This window comes from Pteropus vampyrus, unplaced genomic scaffold (genome assembly GCF_000151845.1).
Source record: "Pteropus vampyrus isolate Shadow unplaced genomic scaffold, Pvam_2.0 Scaffold140, whole genome shotgun sequence".
NCBI classification, from domain to species: domain Eukaryota; kingdom Metazoa; phylum Chordata; class Mammalia; order Chiroptera; family Pteropodidae; genus Pteropus; species Pteropus vampyrus.
Window position 1 is genome coordinate 3,993,433 of NW_011888921.1, and position 8,366 is coordinate 4,001,798.

At 49.9% G+C, this 8,366-nt stretch overlaps 1 long non-coding RNA gene and 1 pseudogene across 1 annotated transcript; one reads left to right on the forward strand and one right to left on the reverse strand.

Moving 5' to 3' along the window:
- Positions 1-2,587: 2,587 nt before the first annotated feature.
- On the reverse strand, positions 2,588-2,706 carry LOC111744799 (annotated as a pseudogene).
- Positions 2,707-3,515: 809 nt separating this feature from the next.
- LOC111744747 lies at positions 3,516-6,906 on the forward strand. The gene is made up of 2 exons (XR_002782322.1): positions 3,516-3,826; positions 6,427-6,906. It is a non-coding gene; the product is annotated as an uncharacterized LOC111744747 (long non-coding RNA).
- The last annotated feature ends 1,460 nt before the right edge of the window (positions 6,907-8,366 follow it).

Here is an 8,366-nt window from a genome sequence, read left to right on the forward strand (position 1 = left end):
CCCAGCCAGGAACATCAGGAGAGAGCTCAAAGAAAGGACTTGCCGGAGGAAAGTTCCAGGATCTGATTTGAATCACTGCCCAGCCCTCCCTCTCTGCACGCCCCCCCCCCCCGCCCCAACGCCTGCTGAGGGGAACAGAAGGGTCCAGCCTGTTCCTATTAAAAGAAAAAGGGGGTGGGGGTGGTGAGGATTTTGAAAGTTTTCTTTTTTTAAAGAAATTTCTCAAGGGATTTCCTTCCCTCCTCTCTTCTTCCTCTCTTTCCCCCATTCCTCTCCCCCCACAACCCTCCCCCTAACCCTCTCTCGGTCCCTATGAGTCAAACTTCAGCAATGTGCCCAGTGTCTCCCAGTGCATTACAGCGGATCACAGAAATGTTCCAGTCTGTGAGTCGGAATGCAGCCGCCTCCAGCCCTCCCTCAGCTAATAAACTCAGCTCCTGGCCGGTTTTGCGCAGCAGCCCTCCCTGCCTGCCTCCCCTTTTAGCCGGAGGTCAGATTCAGGGGTCAGGGGCTGAGGACCTCACCACTCTGCTTCCCAGTCTGGCCTATCAGCCCTGTCGCCTCTGGCAATCGGCTAGGTCAGAGACATACAGGGCTTCTGGGAAGGGGAGAGATCCGCAATCTGAAACATAGGCTCTCCTGTTCTGTGAGCTGTCATGGCTGGAAGGCAGGGCTGAGCTTCCATGTGACCCCATCCTCCCTCAATCCTGGGAACCCCTAGAGTATCACAATTCTACTGAAGGAGAAATTGAGGCTGAGCCAAAGGCAGAGCCAAATCAGATGGGAAACTAGAGTCCACAGTGGCCTAGGCGGGCTAGCCACACCGAGGTCCAACTTCTGACCATAGACTCCTGGTTCCCACAAGCACAGCTTCAGCCTTAGCATTTGTTGCTACCTGGGATTTTTAGCAGCTGACTTCCTGCTTTAGTCCCTTTCCTTGTCCCAGCAATCACTCTGCAGGCAGTGAGTGCACTTGTTAACTTATCCTCACAAAGTCTTTTCCTGGCATCCAAGCTCTCCTGCAACGTAGTACCACACCACGCACATCTTTTTTCCCCTTGCTATTCTGCCCAGTGCCTCCTGGTACATAGTGCTCAATAATGTTAGTTGCTATTATTACTATTATTACTTCAGCCAAAGTGGGCTGCTGGCTGCTCCCCATCGTGGCCTCATTCTTTCCCACTCTTCCCTTGGCTCATTGTGTTCCCTCCAAAAATGAATGTCCTCACAGTCCCTTTCTCCTCCTGTTGAAATCTTTCCAATCCTCCAGTCTATACCACCTTTTCCAGGAGCCTTTCCCCGATTCCCATAACCAAAGGGATTTTTCCTTTCATTAAAGGCCCCCACCCCATGTTGTCAGTTTTCTCTCTACATTGACCTTCATCCACCTAGTCTAGTTGTCTCAACTCTCCTTCTTCTCAGGAAGAAGTTCAAGAGTAGACATCTCAGGGCCCAGCTATTGCCTTAGTCATGGCTGCATTTCTGGTAGTGTATTGCTAAGTGCCTTGCACAAAATTCAAGCTTCCTTTGGGTTATCTGTTGAATTGGGACAGATGTTCATGGCCTTCAAGGACCATCCCCCAGCTGGAGATCCCCAAATACACCCTTTTTTTCCATGGCTCCCCATGCTGACTCTGCAAGACACTTATTCTTCCACCTCCGGTGTGTTCTTCCCAGCCCTCACTTCTAAACCAGACCACCCTCCGTATAGATCCTTCCTCCGTGCACACAGTACCCCCAAAAATTACTTGGTTACTTCAGACACCTGGCTTCTCCCCCGCTGTCTCTCTCCTTTAGCCTCCCAATGCCCATTCCTAATCCCCGCAGGACTCCTGCAGTTATTTCTGGACTGAAATCAGCCCCTTGTTTGCTCCTTTCTGCCATGCCCATCATTCATGTATTTGTGTGCTTTCTTTTTCTTTTTGACCTAATCAATGAGTTCTGAGGAATTTGAGCAAAAAAGATAACTCCCCTTGCCTGTGTCCTTCCCTATGGTACCCAGCACATGGCTTTCTCCACACACCAGAATTCACTGCCCCTAAAGTACAGACAGAGAGAAAGACAGCATGTGAGATCTGCATCTGGGAAACTGCACTGTGACCCTGCCTCCACTGCCTGCTATACTTACCAATCCTTCACAACCACTACCCCCCATGACAGAGTCTTAAGCTTGTTTCTAAGTCACAGGTCCCTTTCTGGGATTTGTAAGGGAGCTTCCAGGAACCGTAAGAGACATAAAGCAGAAAAGTGCAGGTTACCTCTCTCTCCTCTACCCTGGTAACCATGGTAAGTTTTTTTTAAGGGCTCTTGAGTCCAGGCCTCTCACAGACTGATCAGCTAAACACTGAGAAGAGATTAACCCCACAGGACCTGCCTCGTCTCTCCAGCGTCTTCTTTGGGTCTCTGGCCAGTGCAAAACCCGAGGGCACTCTCTTCTGTTTCTCTTCAGGTTTCTGGGCCTACTTCATCTCCTCTTTCTCTTTCTCCTCTCCTTCCCTTGCTTAGCTATTTTTTGCTGAATATTTACCATGTAGCAGCCCTCTACTATCCCCTGGGCAAACATTAGTTTATTCTTTTTTTTTTTTAATGCCTACAGCACCTGGTCTTCCTAGGTAGTCTCCCATTCAAGTACTAACCAGGCCCAACCCTGCTTAGCTTCCGAGATCAGACGAGATCAGGCACGTTCAGGATGGCATGTCCATAGACAGATCGTTTATTCTTAACGACAATCCTTGTTATGCTCATGATTAAAGTATGGTCCATAGAAGTTACGAAACCTGGCCAAAGTTACACAACTAGTAAATGATAAGGCCATTCATTCATTCAACAAATATTATTGGGTGCCCATCTTGTGACAGGATTCAAAGATTCAAAGCACTAGAAAGTCATCTGGTCTAAGCCTCAGGGCTCTGAGATCACTCCTGTCCCAGCCTTCTAAATGTGGTAGCCAAAGCCACAATCTCTCCCCTAGCCGGCACTTTTCACACACACTCTACAAAGCCAGTCAGAAAGCACTCAGTCCCCAAGGCCCGGTGAGTTCTCAGAGGACAGCCATCTCATTGGGTTGGGTTGGGCCTTGCATTCTAGTTTCTGAACCTGGAATCAAATGCCAATTCACAGGGTTTTGGACTTGCAAATTAATAGGGGAGGTAGGACCCCAACTCCAAATAAAGAATTTCATGGGACAAGATATAACAAGTGGAAGGCAGGAAGGAAGAGAGGGAAGGAGGGAGGAAAGGAGAGAAGACAGGATTTATTAAGCTTCTCTTTTGTGTCATATGCTGTTCAAGGCCCTTTCACTTATATCTCATTACTGCCCCATTGTTTTAGTGAGCAAATTAAAGCTCAGAAAGACAAAATGATTTGCCCAAGGCCAAAGAGCCAGTAAGTTACTTAATCCTGAGTGCGTCTGAGTCAGACCCTGTGCAATTTCTTCTAGCAGGTCAAAACAATGGAGAAGTTGCTGCCAGGTCTCCTGCCCCAGTGTAAACCTGGTTATATGAGGTCCCATCTGACCTATGTGTGACATTCTAGATGCCAATTTTCTCCTTCACTGACCCCAGCCCTGTGGTCTCATCTCTGGTTTCTACCTCTCTCTGTACAGGCAGGATTAGGGGAGATACATAAGTATTCTGGCTAGGATTGGGGGGATGTTGTATAGCTTTAGGGTGCAGCCAGGTAGACCCCCCATCAGGGATTTCAGGATCTAAGAGAAGTGATACATCCTCCTGGACCAGAATTGGATGGATAAATCAGGAAGAGGCTGGGATACAGCTACAAGTCCACATGACTCTGGTTAGGAGGCCAGATGACCTTGGAGACTAAGGTAGGTGGAGAGAACTAAGCAAGTCCCTTCCCCCATACCCTTACCTCCCGCCAGTGTCAACAAAGGTGATGTGGTTTCCCCTGTGGTCTGTTGCCCTAGACACCTGCAGTTCTGAGTATAAGTTTACGCGTCTATGTGCCAACAGTGCCGTGGGGGGATACGAGGAGAAAGCAGTGGGACAGGATGGGGAGGGGCAGGAAGCCAAAGACAGGGTGTCCTCAATCCTAGGATGAAGAAGGCATAATGAATGCACAAGATGGCAGAGGTCACCCCCTTTGCGACTCCAGGTGCCCAGCCAGGAACATCTGGAGAGAGCTCAAAGAAAGGTGTTGTGGGCATCTGGGCCCTGGGCTGGGACTAGGAGTCAGGGAACTTGAGCTCTAGGCCTGGTTCTGCCATTAACTTCCTGGGTCACGCCTTTCTAAGTCTCAGTTTCCTGCTCTGTAAAATAGCAATAAATTGGCTACCTACTTCACTGGGCTGGTCTGAGATCATATGAATAATATATGTGAAAGTTTGGGCCACTTTGAGTTTTAGAATTATTGTCTTGATAGCATAAAAATGTTATAGTTGCTTACTCTAGCTCTGGATACACCACCCTCCCCCCAATCCCTCCCCCCCCCCCCCCCCCCCCCCCCCCCCCCCCCCCGCCCCGCAACACACACACACTCTACTGCAGATGAAGAACATTAAAGGCAAAAACAAAAACACAGACTCTACCCTCATATAGATCACAATATGTTGGGGGAACAAAACAAACACATAAAATACTTGAAAGCCTCTTGGGAAGCCAACTATTTTAAGAATCTCACTATCTGTGATCTTGGCCAAGTCACAACCTCTCTAGGCCTCAGTTTTCTCATCTGTCAAATGAGGGGGATGGTTTAGATCATCTCTACTTATTTTTCTGAGTCTAAAGAAGTTTTCTGATTCTGTTACTCCAAGTATAAATGGGTACATAGCAAAAATGAAAAACATGAGCAGATCCTGGCCAAAATGAAGTAGGCAGCTTGTGGAGCTGGGTTTTGCAGGAGCCCAGAAATGTGAATCAGTGTAGGGGGAGGGGGTGACATTCCAGGTAAAGAGAAAGGCATGTGCTAGGGCGAGGCAAGGAAGCAGAGGGGTGGCAAACAGATTAGCAGGCTCAGGAATGAGGGTGGTGAGGACTAAGGGAGCCTGCAGAGGAAGTCAGACCAGAGGAAGAGAAAGAGGCAGTCCCCAGGGCTGAGGCAGGTGACACAAAAGTGGGGGGAAAATATGGATGGGAAGACACTCTCAGCACCGGAGGTCGGTGCCAAAGCCCATTCAGCCAAACTCCACGCAGGAAAGAGAGAAAGAAAGGTTCCCTTGCCAAGAAATCCCATCCACCAGGGAAGGCCCATTTCTCCTTCCTCTTCTCTTCCAGTCCCACTCCCAACCTGGAGGTAAGGGAGGGCCCCCTGAAGCTAGAGCCTCTTTAGTGATGGAACAAACAGATGGAGCCACTGCCATCTCCCTCCATAACAATAGTACCAGCAACGAAATAATAATAATAATAATAGTGATGATGATGGTGATGATGATGATGATGAAATAAACTACTCCTCACTTACCCTCTGACAAAATTTCACAGCACCAAAACCTCTTGATATGACTGTTCCATTTACTTTACTCCTAAAATCTGCATGTGATTTATAAGATTATCTAGTCTATAGGATCCCCTAAACCTGATATTATACCAAAATCACTTCGAAGAACCTGTGAAAACAGTTTCCTGGGCCCCCTCACAGATCCGATCAGACTCTTTGGGGTGTGGGGTGCCCAGTAATGTGCAGCTCCCAGGAAATTCTAAAGTGCGGTTAGGTTTGGGATACTCTGACCAAATCCAAACCAATCTTTTTACAAATGAGGAAACTGAGGACCCAAGGGGGAAATAACTTGTTGGAGATGACATGGTTAATCAGTGACAGTGGGCAGGCAGAGAAAGCAGGCATCCCAGCTTCTAGGTCAACGTTCCTTCTACAACCCGCACTGCCCAGCCCGGGAGATGCCTGTGCCAGCAGAGATTATGGTCAGGGAGGCAGCCACTGGGCCATACTCTAATTATGAGCAAGAAGAAATTCGTCTGAGTTGCAAAATGTTTTTCTGCAGCCAGCTCATGATTACTCGCTCTAGTGGACCCCTGCAGTGACGCCGTGGTCCACGGACTGGCTGGCTACATATCCCCAAGAGGATCCTCTGTAGCCCCAGTGGCTATATTGGCTGGAGAGTAGAGTCCCACCTTGTCACAAATCTTAATGGTTCCCCTTTGGACTCACTTACCTCCAGCCCTGGAATCTCCGGGGAAGATGCTGAGGAGGTCCTGGCCTGAGGACACTCACCTCTCTTTCCCAGCAGTGGCTTTTAGGGTGAGTTTGGACTATGCCCCTGCATGTCAGGGTTACAGAGGCAGGAAAGGAGTGATGAGCTGCGGTAAGGGTGAAATGGGGTGACGGCTACGCAGGGGGTGAGTGGGATCGCCCTTACTAAGACCTTGAAGTACCCCACCTACATATGACCACTACTGCACTCCTTTTCATTGGGTATAATTTCTTGTTTATTGAGTGCCTACTCTGTGCTAGGTTCTTGGGCACAGAAGCAAAAGAAACCACAGTTCCTATCATGGAGGAATTCACCATCTCCTGGAGTGCAGGATGCAGCTGAGGAAAAGAGCCTGGAGTGGAGAGAACTGTCAGACAAGGGGCCCCAACAACTTATGCTGCAAAGGAGGCGCTAGGTTCACACAGTCACAAAAGTTCCATGTTGAAAAGGACCTAATTGGTCACCAGGTCCTTGTAGGCTGCAGCAGTGGTCCTGCTCTGACCTGCCCCCTCTGTGCCTGGACAGTGATTCTAAATCACTCTAGCTTGGTGGGAGTGGCTGGGGCTAAGAGGGAATGGGAGGCCGAGAGACAACGCCACTCTCTCCTCAGGCAGACCCTGAGGATGGGGTACACTCTTCTCTACCCTGATCTTTTAAGGAACCATTTGAAAACCTGTAGAGGAATGGCGAAAGGAAGGCAGAGTTGTACCATGGTTAAAAGCGAGAATGTGGAATCTGGATGCTTGGGCTGGAGTTTGTCACTTAACCACTGACTGATCTTAAGCACGGTATTTGACCTCTCGGAGGCCCAGTTTCCTCATCTGCAAACTGGGATATGGAGTGCCTACCATATTAGGGTTGTTGTGAGAACTCCTGAGATCAGGACATGAAGTGCTGAGCACAGAGCCTGACGCACACTGGGCTCTGTTAGGGATGGAGCTTGATGCTGACATTCGTAATAGAAGACAGTGTCCTGTCTATCCCAGTAAGCCGCAGTTTTCCCCTACAAAATTTAGCCTTGGTGATATTGATCTAATTTATGCAAAGACATCCAAACAGGTCTCTAGCCCAAGCTGCCCTCTGGGGTATGCAAGGTAGCTTGGCTGGGCTATGGGGATGGGGACACTATCAGGAACCTTCCCAACCCTCCTGAGGTGCTCTGGTGTTGCCTCAGAGCTGAGGGGAGCCTGGACCTAGCTGCAGGGAATGCCCAAACTGACTGCAGAAAAGGCCTCGCCTCCTCTCTCCAATCTTGGCAACGCACATCTGGAGTGATCCGCACATCTGGCTGCATCCCTAGGGCAATGGTCACAGCTGCTGACATTTGAGGGAAGAGAGATCTAGCTCCTCGGCCAAGGCCTGAGGGGGGGGGCTATAAATAACAGCTAAGAGGATGAGGGGGAGGAGGTGACCTTTGCGGGGGGCAGGGGCGCGCAAGAGTGGCTGGCAACTTCCCCCACCCGCTTGGGTCCAGAGCCAGAATTTTAGCAAAACAGGAAGAGGCAGCAGCAGCTGCTGGGAAAGTGGGAGTGGTTCCCCTTCCCCCACTTGCCTGGGGCCTTCGGATCCCAGCCAGGACCTGGGAGAGGTGGAGTCATCTAGGCAGGAGAGGGAGGGGCAGATCCACACAGTCTGTGGCCCCAGCTCCCAGTGCCCTCCTATGGCTCTGCTGAGGCCTGGCACGGGTGATTGACGTAGAGCAGGGCAGCCCCCAGTCCGTGCCTGCCCTCCTGGCTCCCTCCTGTTCCCTTTCTGTTCCCCTATCAGTGGGACAACAGGAAGGACAGACATTAGAAATGGAGCGTAAAATACATCTGCTGACCCAGCCAATGCAGCTAGGGGCCCAGGGTGGCATCGAGCCAGGCTTTCTCTCATGTTCTCTCCCAGCCCCCAGGTGGGCTGAGCCTGAGTCCAGGTGAGTGAAAGAGAGGACTCTAGACTGTAGGAAGAATGCCTCTGGGCTTCTGGGGAGAAGCCCAGGGCCTAGCCCCAATGAATGATGGAGAACGTCCCAATGGACTATGTAGGTGAAGAGAATCAAAGATCTGGGTGGTTCTGGTTGACTTTTTCTGGAGTAATGAGGAACAAGCTCTGAAAAGCCAAACCCAAGCTCAGAGGACCTTGTGAATTCCAGGATTAAAGGAGTTACCTAAGACATTTTGCCATTAAGTTACTTAATCCTGAGTGCGTCTGAGTCAGA